The sequence below is a fragment of the Aplysia californica genome, unplaced genomic scaffold (assembly GCF_000002075.1).
Source record: "Aplysia californica isolate F4 #8 unplaced genomic scaffold, AplCal3.0 scaffold00286, whole genome shotgun sequence".
NCBI classification, from domain to species: Eukaryota; Metazoa; Mollusca; class Gastropoda; order Aplysiida; family Aplysiidae; genus Aplysia; species Aplysia californica.
The window spans coordinates 148326-166489 of record NW_004797556.1 but is presented as its reverse complement, the minus strand read 5'-3'; the positions used below and the strand labels follow the sequence as shown (position 1 = coordinate 166489).

Below are 18164 nucleotides of genomic sequence, written 5' to 3'. Positions count from 1 at the left end.
GCTTATCAATGAGGCGGCGGGCATTGGATCGGCATATAGATAAGGTGTGGGGGAAACTAAAAAATGGCGGAAAATTGGAAGCACTGAACGTTAGATCTCTATAGAACGAAGACACTTCCTTTTTTCCGGACCCGAGTCCGAATAACATTTTTTCATATTCAGACTCGAGTCCGAATAACGACGGCCTTCGGAGAAATAGTGCCTAGCTTTATTTTCCCGAACGTTCGGAGAAATAGTGCCGGCCTTATGATTAAGTACGGCTAGCCTCTTCCTTTCCAAAGAGCCCATAGATTCTAGATCCACTACTAATCTAAATCTTCTGCTTCTAGATCTAGATCTAGAATCTAGATCTAATCTAGATAGATTCTAGATCTAGATAGTATAGTGGGTCTACTTAACTAGATCTACAATCTAGATCTAGATCTAGAACAAGATCCAGATCTAGAGATCTAGATATATAGATCTAGAAATCTAGATCTAGAATCTATAGATCTAAATCTAATCTAGATCTATATCTAGATCTAGAATCTAGACTGACTACATAATATATTCCGGTCTAGACTTAGATCTAGATCTAGATATATCTAGATTCTAGATCTAGATCTAGATATCTAGATCTAGATATCTAGATCTAGATCTAGATTCTAGAATTCTAGATCTAGACTAGCAGTCTAGCCGTCATTTTAAGTCATTAAATACGGCTAGCCTCTTCCTTTCCAAAGAGCCCATAGATTCTAGATCTAGATCTAGATCTAGATCTCTAGATCTAGATTATAGATCTCTAAATCTTCTGTCTGCTTCTAGATCTAGATCTAGATCTAGATCTAGATAGATCTAGATTAGATATAGATCTAGATCTAGATTTCTAGATCTAGATCTAGATATCTAGAGTCTAGAGTCTATATATCTAGATCTCTAGATCTAGAAAATCTAGATCTAGAATCTAGACCTAAATCTAATCTAGATCTAGATCTCTAGATCTAGATCTAGATCTATCTAGATCTAGATCTATATTCTAGATTTAGATATTAGCTAGATCTCTAGAGTTCTCTTCTAGATTTAGATATCCAACTTCATCCATTAAACAAGATACAGACCTTGGGTCCACCAAAGTTCAACTTCAATCTTACCGTAGATCTAGAATATTATTGAATAAATTATTGCATCAGTTCCACCGCTGTTTCTCAACCTTTCCTCTCCCTTTGATGACCCGAGCCTGCATTGAAGTTGAAGTGCATACTGCATTGCCCAAAGCTGCGGGCTGCGGGACTAAAGTTATGAAAGACGAAAAACATAAGTGAGGTATAATGCAGTTCGTGCCGTTTAGGCCTTGTGCTTACTGCATAATTTAATGGTTTCACCATGGGACCAGAGTATATATTTTAGTGTCTCTGATGGGACTCTCAAGGGAAGAAGGGGATGCGCACACCCAACTAGATCTGTAGCTTGACAAATCAAATTGATGTTCTGTTGAATTCCCAACTTGTTGCTACTTTAAATTTTGCTTGAAAAAAAAATTGTTTACCTTTTTTCTGTCCTCCTAGATCTAGATCTAGAAATCTAGATCTAGATTCTAGATCTATACCACATGCGCAAGGTGTTGATCTTGGCCAGCTGGTGGTTCGTCAGAGCACGGTCGTGCAGTGCGCCCAATTTTATTTTTTTAATGTTCTATTGCGAAAAGCACACACATGACACAATAATACAATAAAAGATGCCAGAAACGAACACTTGCCAAATGTTATATCAAAGCAAGGTCATTTAATTTGTTGGCGCCGTATCTGTCATTTCTGTGTTTATAGCGCGGTACATCAACTTGCCATGCCAAAGTCCACGCGCTTTAACTAAACATAATAGCTGGTCTATAAATCGCTCTTTTGGGATCAAACGATGAAAACACTCGTAGCGAGTTTGGTGGTAGGGCCTACATTAATATTAATGGTCAAAGACGGCACATCTCAAACGAAGTGGCTACGAGTCGCTAGCCGCACTACTTATAAGTACGGCTAGACTACTTAGATCTAGGTTTGGCCCAATATCGACTCAAGCCTGTTAAATACACAGATCTCATTAGATCTAGATCTAGTAATTATTCAGGTTCAAATACATGCAAGTCAGTTAAGGCACCTTTTGGTTTTGTCTAAAATACAAATACTTTAGGCATTGCAAACTAAAAATTTCATTTACACTTCAGCCATCAATAAGTAGGCTACAGTCTAGCCAGTGGCGGTGGGTAGGGCTCACGGGCTTGAGCCCCTACCCCCTCCCCACCCACCACCCCCAACTCTATCCCAAAGTAAATGAAAGTTTCTCCACAATGAAATAAGCAGTTGAAACCGTTGTGACCGCACGCAATGAACAGAGTGATCATTGATCAACTTGTGGCGGCTTGCTCGCTTATCCAATCAGTGTTGTCACCATTTCAAGGAGTTAGAGCTACTTTTAATCTCCTTGCACCACTTTCAACTATAGTAACCCAACAGCCAATCAAATGTCTTTAGGGCTCAGCAAAAATGAGCCCTTTTCCCACAGCCTGTCCTTAAAATGAAACTCTTCTTGTTACTTGTATAGGCCTAAAGGTAGAAGACTGGGGGGAAAAAACACTGTACCGAGGACTCACGCTCTCCTAGCTCTGACAATGGGGTGAAAGTTTACGACACACTTTTCCCCACTGACACAGATACCTATGCGCTTTTTGGTTCTTTGTTGGGTGCGTTCAACTTTCTCGACTAGGCCTACACGGCCTAATCCAGCTCATAGAAGTATAATAATGAATAAAATGTTTGAAGTGCTGTGTGTGTGCGTGTTCTTGTTTGTGCCGCTGAGATTTAACAGTTATAAATCAGGTCGAACTACTTGTAAAGCAACTTTTTCATCACACGAAAACTAATAGTAATTAGAGGAAATTTGGAGGTGAATCGGCTTCGTCCCCACCATCAACAAAAATTTAACTAAGAACAAAGAGATGGAAAACAAAGGCAACTCTTCCCATTTGAATGGTTCTCAAACTGCCGTGGCTCACCGTGAGTATAGAAAAATCATCACTGTTTAATTTTTACTGCTTGCTATTTGGTGGTAAAAACAAACAAACTGGAAGCAACCTAAGCCCCACCCAAATTTTGGTCCACCCATCGCCACTGATCATGAGTCTTGCCATCCTTACTTACGGCTAACCTGGCTGTCTACCCGTACTTAATTAAGTACGGCTAGCCAAGAAGTCTAGCCGTACTTAAGTACGGCTAGACTGAGCAGTCTAGCCGTACTTATCTTAGGCACTATCAACATTAGAAAACAGGAGGTTTAAAATACATGCACTGTCATTAAGTCACCTGGTTTCGTCTCAAATACAAATACTTTAGATATTGCACACTAAAAAGTTATATTTACAATTCAGTAGACTTTTTTTTTTAATGGTCAGTCTAACCTTCACATTAAGAATAAGTACTTAATTAAGTACGGCTAGCCAACCAGTCTAGCCGTACTTACGGCTAGCCTCTAATTTCCATCTCAAATATGATTGTGCTCCTACTGCCTGGTCTAGGTTCTGGCAGTGCCGGATTAAGACCCAGCTGGCCCCAAGGCACACTTCACTGAGTGGCCTGAAAGAGTCAAATATGGTGCAAAATCCTCTCGCCCCCCCCCCCCCCCCCCCCCAAACTTTTTTTCCCCCCCAAACACTTTTAACACACACACACATGCGAGCGCGCGCGCGTGCAAAACTACACACACATCACACACATGCACGGTCTGTCTGTGCGTGTGTCTGTCTGTCAGCCAGTCCAAAGTATGACATTATGGAATATGGACAACATACCAGTAAAATAATGTAACTAAGTTCTCACAACAATAATATTATGCATTATTTGTTCTTACCTTGATAGCCACTTTGCGTGCTTTTGCAACAGCGAATTCATCAACGACTTTGTTAAAATGTCGACGTTGTGCAGTAAATCGCTTTCTATTGAAAGAAGTGTTAGCATCCCTAGCCTCCGCTGAGACATGGTTGAACGCTTAACGCCTTTAATGCGTTTTAATTGCGAAAAAGAACGTTCGCCAGTGCAGTTAGTTGACATTAGAGACATATACATCCGCAATGCTATCTCGCTGTTTGGAAAAGCTGAGTGGACACAAGTGGTATGCAAGAGTTTGAAAGTGCTCTGAGCGCTTCCAGTTGCATTATACGGATGTACTTGCTCTTTCACCCAACAAAGGCACTGTCTAAATTCCATTGGAAAGTTAGGAGAGAGGTCATGTGGATAGACATGAACAAGTCCTGATGTTGCAGCATTGATGTCTTCAGCTGACATTGAATCATACTCTGTTAAAACATCAAACCGCTGCACTACTGTTGAATAGGCGTCAATTCGTCTGCATGGGGCACTTTTCAGTTGGTCCATGATAACCAAGAATGTATTCACTTTGAACTTCTCCTGACCCGACATTTCATCCATCACACTTGCGGCATCTCCATCATCTACTGTTTTCCTGTGTGCACGTGCTCTCTGACTGTCTGATTTATATATTATGCTGCTTCCACATCGGTCACTTGCCTTGTCGTGGTAATAGTCAAACTTTCCTCGACACTCGTCTATATATGTGTCTAAATATTTTAACAATCCAATGGTTGGGCTTAGTTCAATAGTTCAACTTGGTAGCAGTTTACTGCAGCAATTGAAACGATGTAAAATGTCATTCCAACGTTCACACATTAAAGCAAATTGAACGGCGTCCATATAACTTGCAAGTGCGCCAGCTTCGAGCTTCATGAGACCAGTCTGGTCAATATCTTCTGCAATCTCTTGTAGAGCACTTTGGAATTGTTTGTAGCCCCTGAAGACTGCTTCTGTCGCATCAGCCCGGGCAGACCACCGGGTGTCCGATGGGTGTTTTGGGACAAGACATTCAGGATTTTCCTCAACGTGTCGTAATAAAATATTCCAACGATATGTAGAAGAAAGAAGAAACCCCCCCCCACAAAAATGAATACAAGCGCTGCAGGAACTGAAAGAAAGACACTGCTTCCACACAGCAATCTACAGCTGATTGACCAACTAAATTTAGAGAGTGGCCTGCGCACGGAATACATTCCCCAAGATTGTTTTTATTTTTCAAAATTTTCTGCATTCCAGTGTATTTACCAGACATGTTACTGGCATTGTCGGATGTCTGGCCACGACAATTCTCAAAGTCGATGTCTTGCTCCTCTATGTATTGGAGAAATGTATCTGCAAGATTCTGTCCTGTGTTGCTGGATATGTTGATGTCAAAGGCGTCGAGGAGTTCACACTTGGGTGTGATCCCTTTGTCGTAAAATCCTTGCGTCTGGAGCAAACTTGTAGCCAATCACGTATCGAGATTTAGAGCGGAGATGTGATCGCATGCATGAGCATGGATGGCCTTTGAAGGAATTTTTGGTTCAGTAAATGATATTATGGAAAGCAGCGTTTTTAGTCCCTTCACACTTCAGATGGGAGGGGGGGGGGGTATTTATCTTAAGGATGACTCTTGCAGTTGTAAAAATTTGTTGTTTGGTTTATTTTTTTAACAGTGGAATCCTATTAAATGAACCGATAAATTGTGGAATAGTGAAGACTAATACAACTAGATTTAAACCGAGTATTGTTCTATATCAAACAAGACTCAAACTCTTATCCATCCCACCCTACCCCCCTCCCCTCATCTGATATGGTTTAGTGTTTCTTTAACATAGTTCATCATTGTTGTTATTGGGTATTGATTTCATATTTTAATGGAGCCTCTCGATATCTACATTTAGACAACAGTTATAGCCTTATAGTAATTATAAGGGATGAATGGGCTTAAAAAAATAAAATAAGTCTGAATTTTTCTGATTAAACTCAATACGCTTAGGTGTGTATGATTAGTAAATAATAAGAAAACAAGATACATGTAGAAACCTAAACTCTATAGATTTTATCCCGTCAAAATAAAGGTCTGCTCCGCATAGCATCTAATTTGCATACACAATGGAAAGCAATATATACTTTAATTAAAATTTAGGCCTATACTATAATATGTACACACACACACACACACACACACACACACACACACACACACACACACACACACACACACACACACGTATAAGAATAGAACATAAAAAAAAAAATCAAGTATCTCGGTCATTCAGCTGGGGTGTTGTATCCCTTTCAGCCCGGGTTGGCCTTGGCAGGTAACGCCGGAGCCAGCCTCTTATAAATGTTAATGATCTAAATTGTGTCGCTGGGGGCATAAAAACACTTTCATTTCGATTTTCAAAAAAGGAAAACAACACATGTGAAAACTTCTGTCCACTGCAGAACCATATCGGTTCTTACACTTAAACATAACACAGGTGGAAGGCATTTTTGCTAACTGACTACAAGGACCTCGGAATAAAACCTCCTTCCTTATCTCTAGATTTCAGCGCGTGAGTCGTCAGTCGTGCAGCGCAGGTAGACCATAGTTCCGCTGCAAGAGAGGGCTCCTATCAGGCGTGCGGTGCCGCCCACAGAGCATCCCCCGTTACTTTAACCTCCTTGAGAACAACCCACTCGAGCAGCATACCAATTCAAAGCTAGATAAATTCTGCATCATCTAACACATCAATATTCCATCCATGTTGAAAGGCGTCCGAGATATGGTCACTCAAATCTGACATGAAAAAATCAGGCTTTGCAAAATTGTGCGAAATCAAAGAAATGTATTATTATCGGGAATGTATTGAGGAGCATCAATATCGATAGAATGGAAATACATTGCATATCCAATGAAGAGAACATTTTGTCTCTGCAATAAACAATATTTCATTTCGGTATTTTCAAACAAACGGAAAATGGAGCAATCATAAATACCACGCAAAACTTGGACTTAACTTTAAATGTGCTCATTGATATATTTTTCCTTGGCGCCTTGCATTGGTCTCCTGTAGTAGGGCACGAACCCTTTGTGCATCTGGTCCAATAATTTTTTAACACATGTATCTGTCATTTCATCCCATGTCACATATAGTTGCAAACAAAGGGTCTGGATTGAAGATAAAATCGATTTTCTTCAGCTGCTATTTCATGGGACTTCACATACTTGTACATGTAGTAATCATATTGTGACTATTTACTGCTATGCATGTCTTACCCTTATTTTCTGTAATTAAGTGACAACTGTGGCCTCTTGTCTATTGTGTAACTCTTCAGAATAAAGTTCAGTTCTGGTGTACCCTTGATGGCTGCCTCCATGTCTTTATAAATGAACTGTGTGCTTGTAATAGACAATCAAAGTCAATCTATTACATTTTGGCGTCGAGCAGAACCCATATTAATAAGCTATTTTTTTAGAGCTCCAGTACTTCAAGAAGCCCAAAGGCTAGATCTAAGTATTTACTAGACATGGCTTTATACGGCCAGATCAAAGAGTATAATCCGGTGGATGAAAGAATCCAGGATTACTTAGATAGCCTGACATTCTATTTAGAAGTAGAAGCTAATAATATTACAGCAAATGAAAATAAAAGAGCTATTCTGCTTACTGTGATAAGCCCACGTCAGTTTCGTTTGATTAAGGACTTGACTGCTTGTACCCGCTCAACAAAAACGTTTGATGAGTTAAGCACACTTCTGATAAACCATCATGCACCCCCACAGCCCAAGTTCTTGCAACATGCAAAATTCGATGCTAGGAACAGGCATGACAATGAAACCATTGCCGAATATGTGGCTGCATTAAGACACTTAAGTGAGCACTGCGAGTTTGGTGAATCTATCAACGACAAAATCTGTGAACGGTTCGTCACTGGCGTCAACAATATTGACATCCAGAGGAAGTTACTCCTCGATCCTCAGCTAACTCTAGACAAGGCCTTCCAGCTCGCAACGTTGATTCAACAGACATATGAAGCTGCCAGAGCACTCGCCCCCACAGCCTCTGTGAATTCGTTACAAAGCAACAGCAGACTAGGTTCTAAATCTAGCAAAACCACGTCATATTACCCAAGAGCATCTGATGCAACCTCACGTCAAGTACAGCAATCTGGGTCTAGATCTAACCAGTGTCATAGGTGTCTTGGCCCTCACCTCCTTCAACAGTGTAAATTTAAGACATCTAAATGCTACAAGTGTGATAAACACGGACACATTGCCAAAGTTTGTAGGTCCAGTCCCAAACCCACCCATTGTGCAGAAGTACAATAGCGGTCAACGTAGACAACCTCAACCACAGAGAAACCTCTACGTCGACAACTCACTGGACCAATCCGAGTCCGGGGTGAAGACTACCTTCCTTTTATTCACCATATCTGGGATGTCATCTTCGTCTCCACTCAATGTCCCACTCACAGTCAATAACCAGAGTGTGAATTTTCAGTTGGACTCTGGTGCAGCACTTACTGTTATCACACACGCTGACTTTAACCGTCTCATTTCAGGAATCAAGCTGCAACTGTCATCGAAACAGTTACAAACATATACCGGTGACACTGTTCTAATTGTTGGGGAATGTACTGTGCAGGTGAATCACAATGATGAACGTTTGAAACTTCCTCTCAAAGTGGTAGAGGGAGAGGGACCTGGCTTTGCACATTAAAACTTAACTGGCCGTCAGTTTTTGCACTTCATAGATTTGACACAGAAACTTCTGTTGTAGATCTAGGAAAAGTACTGTCAGAAAACCAGAGTGCTTTTGAAGGGACAGGCTTACTGAAAGACAGAACTGTCAAAATCACTCTCAGGGATGAAAAGCCTAAATACTGCAAGACCAGAGTGCCGCCTTACGCAATGCGTGAGAAGATAGAAAAAGAGCTAGATAAGCTAGAGGCTAATGGCATTGTGAAAAAAGTTGAAAATTCAAAGTGGGCTGCTCCTATAGTGCCCGTGCCCCCAAAAAGACAGCACAGTTCGAATTTGCGGTGACTACACGGTCACTGTAAATAAACAAATTGAGCAAAATAGATACCTTCTTCCCAGCATTGAGGACATTGCTCTCAAACTAGCAGGTGGTGAAAAATTCACTGAATTGGATTTTTCTCACGCATACACTCAGTTGGAACTTCATGGTGATTCTAAACAGTACACTGCCATAAACACCCACAAGAGTCTCTACCAATACCAAAGACTCTGTTTTGGAATCTCCTCAGGTCCAGGAATATTTCAGGCTGTCATGGACAGTATCTTCCACGAAGTTCCTAATGTGTGTGTGTGTACTCTGACAACCTGTACATTACAGGTAAAAACAGTACTGAGCATCTTCAAACTCTCAACAGAGTTTTGAAGATGGCCAGGGAAAAAGGTTTGAAAATCTACAAAGAAAAATGTCAATTCATGCTTGACGAGATTAAATTCTTGGGGTATCGGTTGTGCAGGGAGGGTCTCAGACCTCAGAGTGAGAAGACAAAAGCCATCGAAGAGGCACCCAAACCAGAAAAAGCCCAAGAGCTCAGAGCCTTCCTAGGCTTAATAAACTACTTATGGAAAACTCATAGGAAATTTGTCAAACACTCTATCCCCTCTGTACAAGCTTCTGCAGAAAGATGTGCCTTGGCACTGGGGGTAAAGAGCAAGATAAGTCTTTCCAAACAGCTAAAGACATTCTGTCGTCTCAGACACTCTTGCTTCATTATGACCCTGGAAAAACGTTGATCTTGATTTGTGATGTCTCTCCGGATGGAGTTGGCGCAGTGTAAGCACACCAAGATGAACACGGTGACTGGCAAAGCAATGGGTGGTTACCCATTGCTTTGCCAGTAGGTCACTAAATAAAGCTAAGAAGAATTATTCTCAACTGGACAGGGAAGATCTAGCCTTGATTTTTGGGGTTAAGAACTTCCACAAATTCCTGTTTGGCAGATACTTCCCACTCATAACTGATCACAAGCCTCTTTTAGGTTTATTTGGAGAGCATAAATCTCTTCCAGATCATGCCTCACCTCGAGTGCAAAGATGGGCCATCACCCTCGCAGCTTATGATTACCAATTAGAGTACAGGCCTGGCTCTGAGAACAGTGCAGTTGCACCGAGTCGTTTACCTCTAAAAGACAAATGTTCAGACTATGAACCTGAAGAAATTGAAATGTTATTCAGTGTCATTGAAAACTCAAGTGTGAATGCAACTGGTGTTGCAAAAGAGACAGAAAGTGATGAATGTCTGAGCAAAGTACATGAGTACTGTTTGCATGGTTGACCTGAGAGAGAGGTACACGAAAACAGATTCGTAACCAAATACCGTGTCACTCCACACGTCACAACAGGCTTAGCTCCTTCTGAGCTACTTTGGGGTAAAAAAAACTAAAGAAACACCTTGATCTTCTCAACCCAACTGTACAACACTCTGTCATACAACACCAGCAATCACAAAAACTCAATAATGACAAAACAGCCAGGGAAAGAGAGGCGAGGATGGATGACAGTGTGTATGTCAGGATTTTTGGAAGGGGTGAGTAATAGTTGCATGGACAAATAATTGAATGTTCACGTCTAGTGTCATACAAAATTAGAACAGACCAAGGAACACTGGTAAGCAGACCTGCAGACCAAATCAAATTAACATGTGCCGAAAATGAACATGAATCAGTCACTCCCACACAGGGTGACCGGTCCACGCCAAATGTGCAGTCTGCGTCTAATCCTGTAAATAGACCTGTGAGTGTTGAATTGGATAAGCTAAATTCAGAAGCCACTGAACCCGAAAACGGCAACCCAGTCATATTTGACCATGAAAATGTGCCCACAGTATTTGATCAAAGTACACCAATTGGTACTCGTTAAATTACTCCAACTCAACAGCCACTGCGAAAATCAACTCGCAAAATTAACTCTCCTGACAAGTTGAATTTGTGACACTCTAGGACAGTCTATATGTATTTCAAGTTGTAATTTTCAGCAGAATGCTGTAGGCCTGAGTGTTTCATGTTCACTATACCCGTGCTTTTAACGTGTTTCATATTTCTTTGTCAGTGTCAATCTAAATTTTGTGTAAACTCTAGTATCATTTGAAGACTTACTAGATTTGGGATGATAATCTTACAAATACCCAATCGCTCATTGTTCTCCAATCAGGTTTAATATTAATATCATAGACGTCGATATTCTCATGTTCAATCAAATTTGGATAGGTAACGCTTGTGCTCTTTGTGAACATTAATCAAGGATGGAGGGATGTAATAAAGTAACAATCAATCTATAATAATCATATTGAATAGAGGGACATAAATCTTCTAAGTAGTAACCTATTAATTGCAATGATTATGTCCCCTTTTGCCTCTTGTTATTTTGTATGTTACTCCAGAGACTCTTAAATATAATATAATTAAATACTCTCTGGTTACTCTTCTGAATAAAGTTCAGTTCTGGTGTACCCTTGATGGCTGCCTCAATGTCTTAAATGAGCTGTATGCTTGTAATAGACCATCAAAGTCAATCTATTACATTTTTCGCCATGGTGTCATTCAAGTAAACAATTACTTAACGACACTACGACGAAAATAAAGATAAGACATGACGTTCCAGCACGTGCGCGATGCAGTACACTAAACCAAGCCTTCCGGTGAAAAATGGGGGCGGTTTTGTTTATTCCACTCCAGACCACCCAAATTCATGGCAATTTCGTGGCCTCTGCTCCTTACTGACAGATGATTAGTCCAAAATCTAACAAACACAGTGTCACCAATAATAGCTCCTAAACAAAAACAAAATCATACTAATGATTACGTCCAAGTTTTGCTTGGTATTTATCACTACTCTGTTTTCTAATCTATTTCAAAATGAAATCAGAGGATGCTGTTCGTTGCAGAGACAATAACATTCTTTTTTTCTTTTGATGTTCAACACATCCATTCCATCAATATTGAAGCACCTCAGTACACACGCAAAGACAATTTTACGTTTCTTTGATTTCGTACAATTTTGCTAAGCCTGATTTTTAAAGGTTAGTTTGGGGAGAGACCATATCTCGGGCGTCTCTTCACATCGATGAAATATCAATGTATCAGATAATGCAGAATTTATCTAGCTTTAAATTGGTATGCTGCATGAGTAGGTAGTGCAATGCTTTTTAACACGATGATTGGGTGATAACATTTTCAAGTTTCTTTTGGACGGCATTATTTATCAAATAATCACTGCCTCCCTTCCTAATTAAGGCACATCATAGCAGTCAAATTCATCTATAGACACAGACCTCATAAATTAAATGTAAAAAGACGTTCATAATCATAATCATCAATGAACAGTATGCCTTCCATTTAGAACTGTTTCATTGCCACAATTAATACCCTGTTTACCCCTTTCGCGCTCTAAATTCCCTAGGAATCTATTGCCGTTTATGGAAGATGAAAGTAAACTGCGAAAAAACTGTCTACTCTGTTTTTACGAGAAATTATAACCTTGCAAATGCAGAAATCCCTCTCAAAATAGATGGCACCAACTTGAAAAAGGAGAATAACCCAGTTTATCTTGGAGTACAATTTGACAGCAAACTCAACCTGAAACAACACACCAACAACCTCAGGGAGAAGGCTATGAAGAGACTTAATCTCATCAAACGACTTGCCAGTACCAACTGGGGATCAGACAAAAACACCTTGAGAGGCCTCTCTTTAGGATATATCAGAGCTGTTTTTGATTATAATCTTGTTCTACAAAACATTTGCAGTAAAACTACAAAGAACTCAATGGACACCATCCAAAACCAAGCTCTTCGTCTTATCTCTGGCGGAATGAGAACCTCACCGACTGCGGTCTGTGAAATCCACACAAATATCGAGCCATTAGAAACTCGAAGAAAACGGGCAGCTTTAGAAGTATATGAAAGATCTAAAAGGCTAGAAAATAACCACCCTAATAGAATCCTTGTTGACATGTGGAAACCTAATCAAAGACTAAAAAATACAAAATCTGTACTTGACACTGTTTTCAATCTCCAAGAAAAACATCACCTCCCTGAAAGACGAGAACCTCTGATAAGTGTTCCCTCAACTCTCCCACCACATCTCACAATAGCAAAGCCAGAAATTAGGAAAACAATTTTGGACAAGAGCAATAAAAACACATATCTTGTAGTACTAAAACATTCTGCCCTTGAAACAATTGATCCAACATGGATCCACTCATACACTGATGGATCTGCCTTTAAGGCAACAATCAACGCTGGATATGGGTCAGTGATCAACTTGCCGAGTGGGATTTTTTTAAAAAGAAGTCTTTAATTCCAGCGGGTCCTTCTGCTCCAATTTCATTGCCGAACAACAGGCTATCACCATCACAGCAAACTACATCAACTACTTGTTTGACACTAACCCACTTACTACCACAGACATCGTTATCTTTACAGACAGCCTTTCAACACTAGAGACACTTGAGAGTGGGACTGATGTGAACAAAGATATTTGCACTTGATTTGGAGTCTACATAAATTGATAAGTAGGCACCACGTCAGAGTAGTCCTACAATGGATTCCTGCCCACAATGGGATACCGGGAAATGAAAGAGCTGATGCTTTGGCAAAGAAAGGAGCTAGCCTCCCCCAGCCTGAAATTCCTACGAATTTCACCACCTGCTGCCAAATGATCAAGTCAAACCTCAAGGAAGAGTGGATGAATGATTGGGCCACAGGTACGACAGGAAGGAGGATGTATGGTCACATGAATAAACCACTGGTCAAGGATCCAATCAATGAGTTGAGGAGGGGAAATCAATCCATAATCTTCCAACTTAGAACACAACATGTACCCCTCAACCAACATCTCAACCGAATTGGAGTAAAGCAGTCTGCTGCTGCCCACTATGTGACTACCCCTCAGAGACAGTGGAACATCATCTGTTCTTCTGCAGAAAACTAACTGATTTAAGGGGATGTTTTCTTCCCAAGCTACCCCACACATCTAATTGCCCCAACTCCTCAAGACAACAATTAGAACAAACATGCAACTATTACCGAATGGCATCATGCAGAAGAGTTAACGCTCAGATGCTACTGGATCGCTAACAACAACGACCCTTTCACGCCACTGCCATGTAATCTAACTACATGTATTGCTAATCTGAGTATTTACACTGGTCGAGTCTACCTCACAAAGATGAGGGGAACTAACTCCTTATAATCTCATGACTGCTCTCAGAGCTTTTTTCCTCCTTGACTTTTTACCGTCGTATAATCAGATCGTGATCTCGATTATGACACCGGCTCCTGGTCGCAAAAAGCTAGAATCTTGACCGAAGCAGCTCAATTTGAAATGACAAGTTGATATTTGTTACGTATAACGTATAATATTGACATCGCTGCTTTGTTTCTTGTTCGTGTATTTCCATCTATAGTTAAATTTAGTGTAAGCTGGAACAAATAGACCTACATGTATTTAATGAGATACTTTCCCGATTATTTTGGGCGGTTGAACGTACAATATTATGAATTCAGGATTTGCTTTCATTCACAACTCAGGGTTGCCGCCTCGAGTAAGATTCTTGTGTGACATCTCTATCTGGTTCATTGTCTCACTTCGATTACCCTGTCAAACAAGCCAGCTTTCGCCCCTGCTCATAGTGTTTTAAAAATAAAAAATGATAATAAAACTGCCTCAATTGTGCGCTCCTTATGAACACAAGCGAGTAGGCCTACATGATTACCGTATTTTCCTTGCCAGCTTCTCCTACCTCAGTAAGCCACAGTCACAGTAGCTCAGTTAAGCTAAGAAAGAATTTTCAAGCTGAGGGCGTCAAAACCTGCTAACTAAAAACATTCTTCTCTTCAGTGTGCTCAACCGAGTGGAACCACCTGGCCATGGTCCAGAGCCTCAATAGTGAGGTAGACGACAACAACTTACTATGCTATGACTCTGAGGCATACGTAGGGCTAGGCCCTCGGCCACCACGGTCAGTTCAATGAAGAATGAAAACGCCTCAGTGATCAAACATACAAGACGCAAGATGCCTTTCTTTCTGGATGACTGGATGACTGCTGACAAGAGCACTATTCGATACCTGTACTCGATACGATAAAGGTGTTGATCGGAACCGAAGACCCTAGGCCATCTGTGCCCTAGGCCTATACAACACAATGGCATGACCTCTGTTAGAACGAGTCTGTACTATTTCTTAAAATTTATTATCTGCTCTGCTACGAGGGGCTCTCGTGGTCTAGAGGTACGCCTACTGTGTTTGCCTCTCTTTCAAAAGGTCCCGGGTTCGAACCCTGACAGCGACAAAAAAATTAATTCCCATAAATTTTCTCCTTTCACCCCATTTCCTATTCTCTAGTCGTGTTCTGTCATTTGCTTTCATCTCCACTTTCTGCCCACCCCTCCCTCCCCCAATCCTCTTGGTTTTATACTCTTGCTACTGCTACTCCTCCATACTGCTGTCTTTCAGTCACCCCTGATCTTATAGTAGGTAAGATCGAACACCTAGCCTTCTAAGATAAAGGCGAAAAAATCTTGAGGTCTCGTATGCGAGTTGCTCACGTTAAAGATCCCTTGGTGGTCTTAAAATGGATAGTAGTAGGTTTCGGCCGCCACCCGGGCAAAATTCAAAATTTCTACCAAAAAAAAACTGAATCTGAAAATACTCTAGTCAGTAATATAAACATGTAGAGTGCCTTCGAAATCGGAACGAGGCTGCTTGAACTGAAGCACGGGCCCGGTATTTATTGGGTAGGAAAAAAAACAACAACAAACAAACAACCAACCCCGATCACATAGGCCAACTTAAAAATCCGTTGCACCACAGGTTGAAAAACAAGTAGCCGACTACTCATGAGATCTAGCAGAGAAGAAAAAGAAAAGTCAGGACCACCCTTTCACCTGTTTTTATTCTGGACGTTGGCCTGCTACGACGTCTCTTCTTTGGAGCGTATCAAAGTTGTCAATGTCCGAAGGGAGGGAAGTGGTACTTGGGCATTCTATTTCCTCTATGTCAACCGTCAAGGCAAAGCTTTACCTTAACATAGGAGCCTACTGCCTTCTGATCGTCTGTCAACTTACTATCAAGACGCAAGAGGCCTTCATTGTCTATTATGTCGGTTTTAAATTTAAATGACGATAAAAGACAACGCACAATATAAACTCGTCCTCCAGCCTTTCCATCCCTCTACCTTTAACGAAAACACAGAAAAGAAGGTAGGCCCTATCATAGATATAAACCACTACTTTCTATTCACTAGATACCGCGCGACCGCGAGCCTGCCTTCTCTCTCTCTCTTTGAATCGGTCGTCCGCCATTTTTGTTAGGGTTGGACGTTTGGGCCTCGCTCAGCTCTCGTCAGTCTAACAAGAGAGAATAATAAACTAAAGGCCAGATAGAATGAGCGCCTTCTGCTGTAATTTGACAAAATGCCTTTTTTTCCTTCAAGCGCGATTTTTTTTTTAAATTGCTAATTCGATAGTCTGGCCTGTTACCCTACTTGTGTGAAAAAAATCAAAGTGAAACTGTGACTAGGTTTTGAATAAATAAACATTCAAAATTCGAAAGAACTCACGCTGACAAAACGCCTTTTCTAAAAAGTTCGCTGACAGAATTATAAACCTGAACATGAACAAACAGCTTACACAGACACAAATTCTCATAGACACATACAGACTCACTCACGCAGCAGACACACACTCTCAAAGACACACACAGCCACATACTCACTCACACTTACACTCACACATACACTCACACACACTCACACGCGGATTATATAGACACATACACACAGAGACACACGCACAGACACTCATACAGACACTCACACAGACACACACACATACACACATATGCACAGACACGTTCACACACACACGCACACACAAACACACACACACGCACACGCACACACAAACATACACACACACACAAACATACACACACACACACACACATACTCACACAAACACACTTATATAACACTTATACGCACCTGCACACACAGTCTTATACACATACAGATGGACAGACAAACACATAAGATAAGATAAGATAAGATACATCTTTATTGTCCTGATCCTAGCACATTGGTTTGGTGTTTCACTACGTGTACACACACACACACATACACACACACACACACACACACACACACACACACACACACGCACACGCACGTACATGCACACACACGTAGGCTTACAATCACATGCATAATATAACGGAGCAGCAATATAAACAATAATAATCGTAAGCTAGATACACACTCAATGTTATTTTGATGCATGCTCTAAGGTCGTAAGTATACTTGTACAAGATGGTTAAGATGGAAGCATTTTGATAGATGATGGTAAAAATGACCTTCTATATCTTTCTTTGTTACAGATCAGAAGTCTAGGTTTTTTACTTCTGACTGATGTTTTTATTTGAGGGAACAAGGGATGTTTGTTGTCTAAAAAGATGGAATGAATTTTTTTTTGTTAGTGCAAGCTGTTATGTACAATTCATCCAAGTAGGGGAATGTAGATGTTGAAATTTTACATGCTTTCGTATTAGTCGATTAAATTTTTCTTTATCTTGTTGTCTTGTGTTCCCGGCCCATGCTGTTATACAAAAATTGACCATACTTTCTATGGTTGAATGGACATCATGGACATCAATGTTTTATCAAATTTAAAATACTTTAGCTTCCTAAGAAAAAATTGTCTTTTGTTCACTTTTTTACGGAGGAGAGAAATGTGGACACGTCAGTTGAGTTTGTTGTCTATTGTAACATCCAAATAGTTATAGTTATAGTCTGACACTTGCTCGATGTTTTCACATTTAATTTCGAGTGGCTATGGTCAGCCTGAATTAGCCCAATTATGGTTGAATCATCTGCAAATTTTAGCAACTTGATGTTACTGTTGTTTAGTTGGTAATCGTTCGTGTATAGTGTGAATAAAACTGGTGACAAAACACATCCTTGAGGGGCCCCTGTATTTGTTGTGATGTATGTCAATGAAGAATGTTTTAATTTTACATACTGGGTTCGGTTGGTAAGAAAAGTGCCTATCCATGATATTAAATTGACCGTAACACCCAGGTTTTCTAATTTCTTTAAAAGGATAGCTGGCTGGATAGTATTAAAGGCTGACGAAAAATCACCATGCACACAAACACACATACACACACAGACACTTGCACACGCACACACACACACACACACACACACACACACACACACAAACACACACACACACACACATACACTCACACATACACACATGCAGACAC

The 18164-nt window shown here is 40.6% G+C and overlaps 1 protein-coding gene across 2 annotated transcripts in view; it reads right to left on the bottom strand.

The window, feature by feature from the left end:
* Positions 1-1284, bottom strand: part of LOC101860748 (uncharacterized aarF domain-containing protein kinase 5) — a 63387-nt gene extending 62103 nt beyond the window's left edge. For both annotated transcript variants that reach the window (XM_005101507.3, XM_005101508.3), the window contains exon 1: positions 1131-1284. The gene's annotated coding sequence lies outside the window, so the exon portion shown is untranslated. The remainder of the gene's footprint in view (positions 1-1130) is intronic.
* Between the last annotated feature and the right edge of the window lie 16880 nt (positions 1285-18164).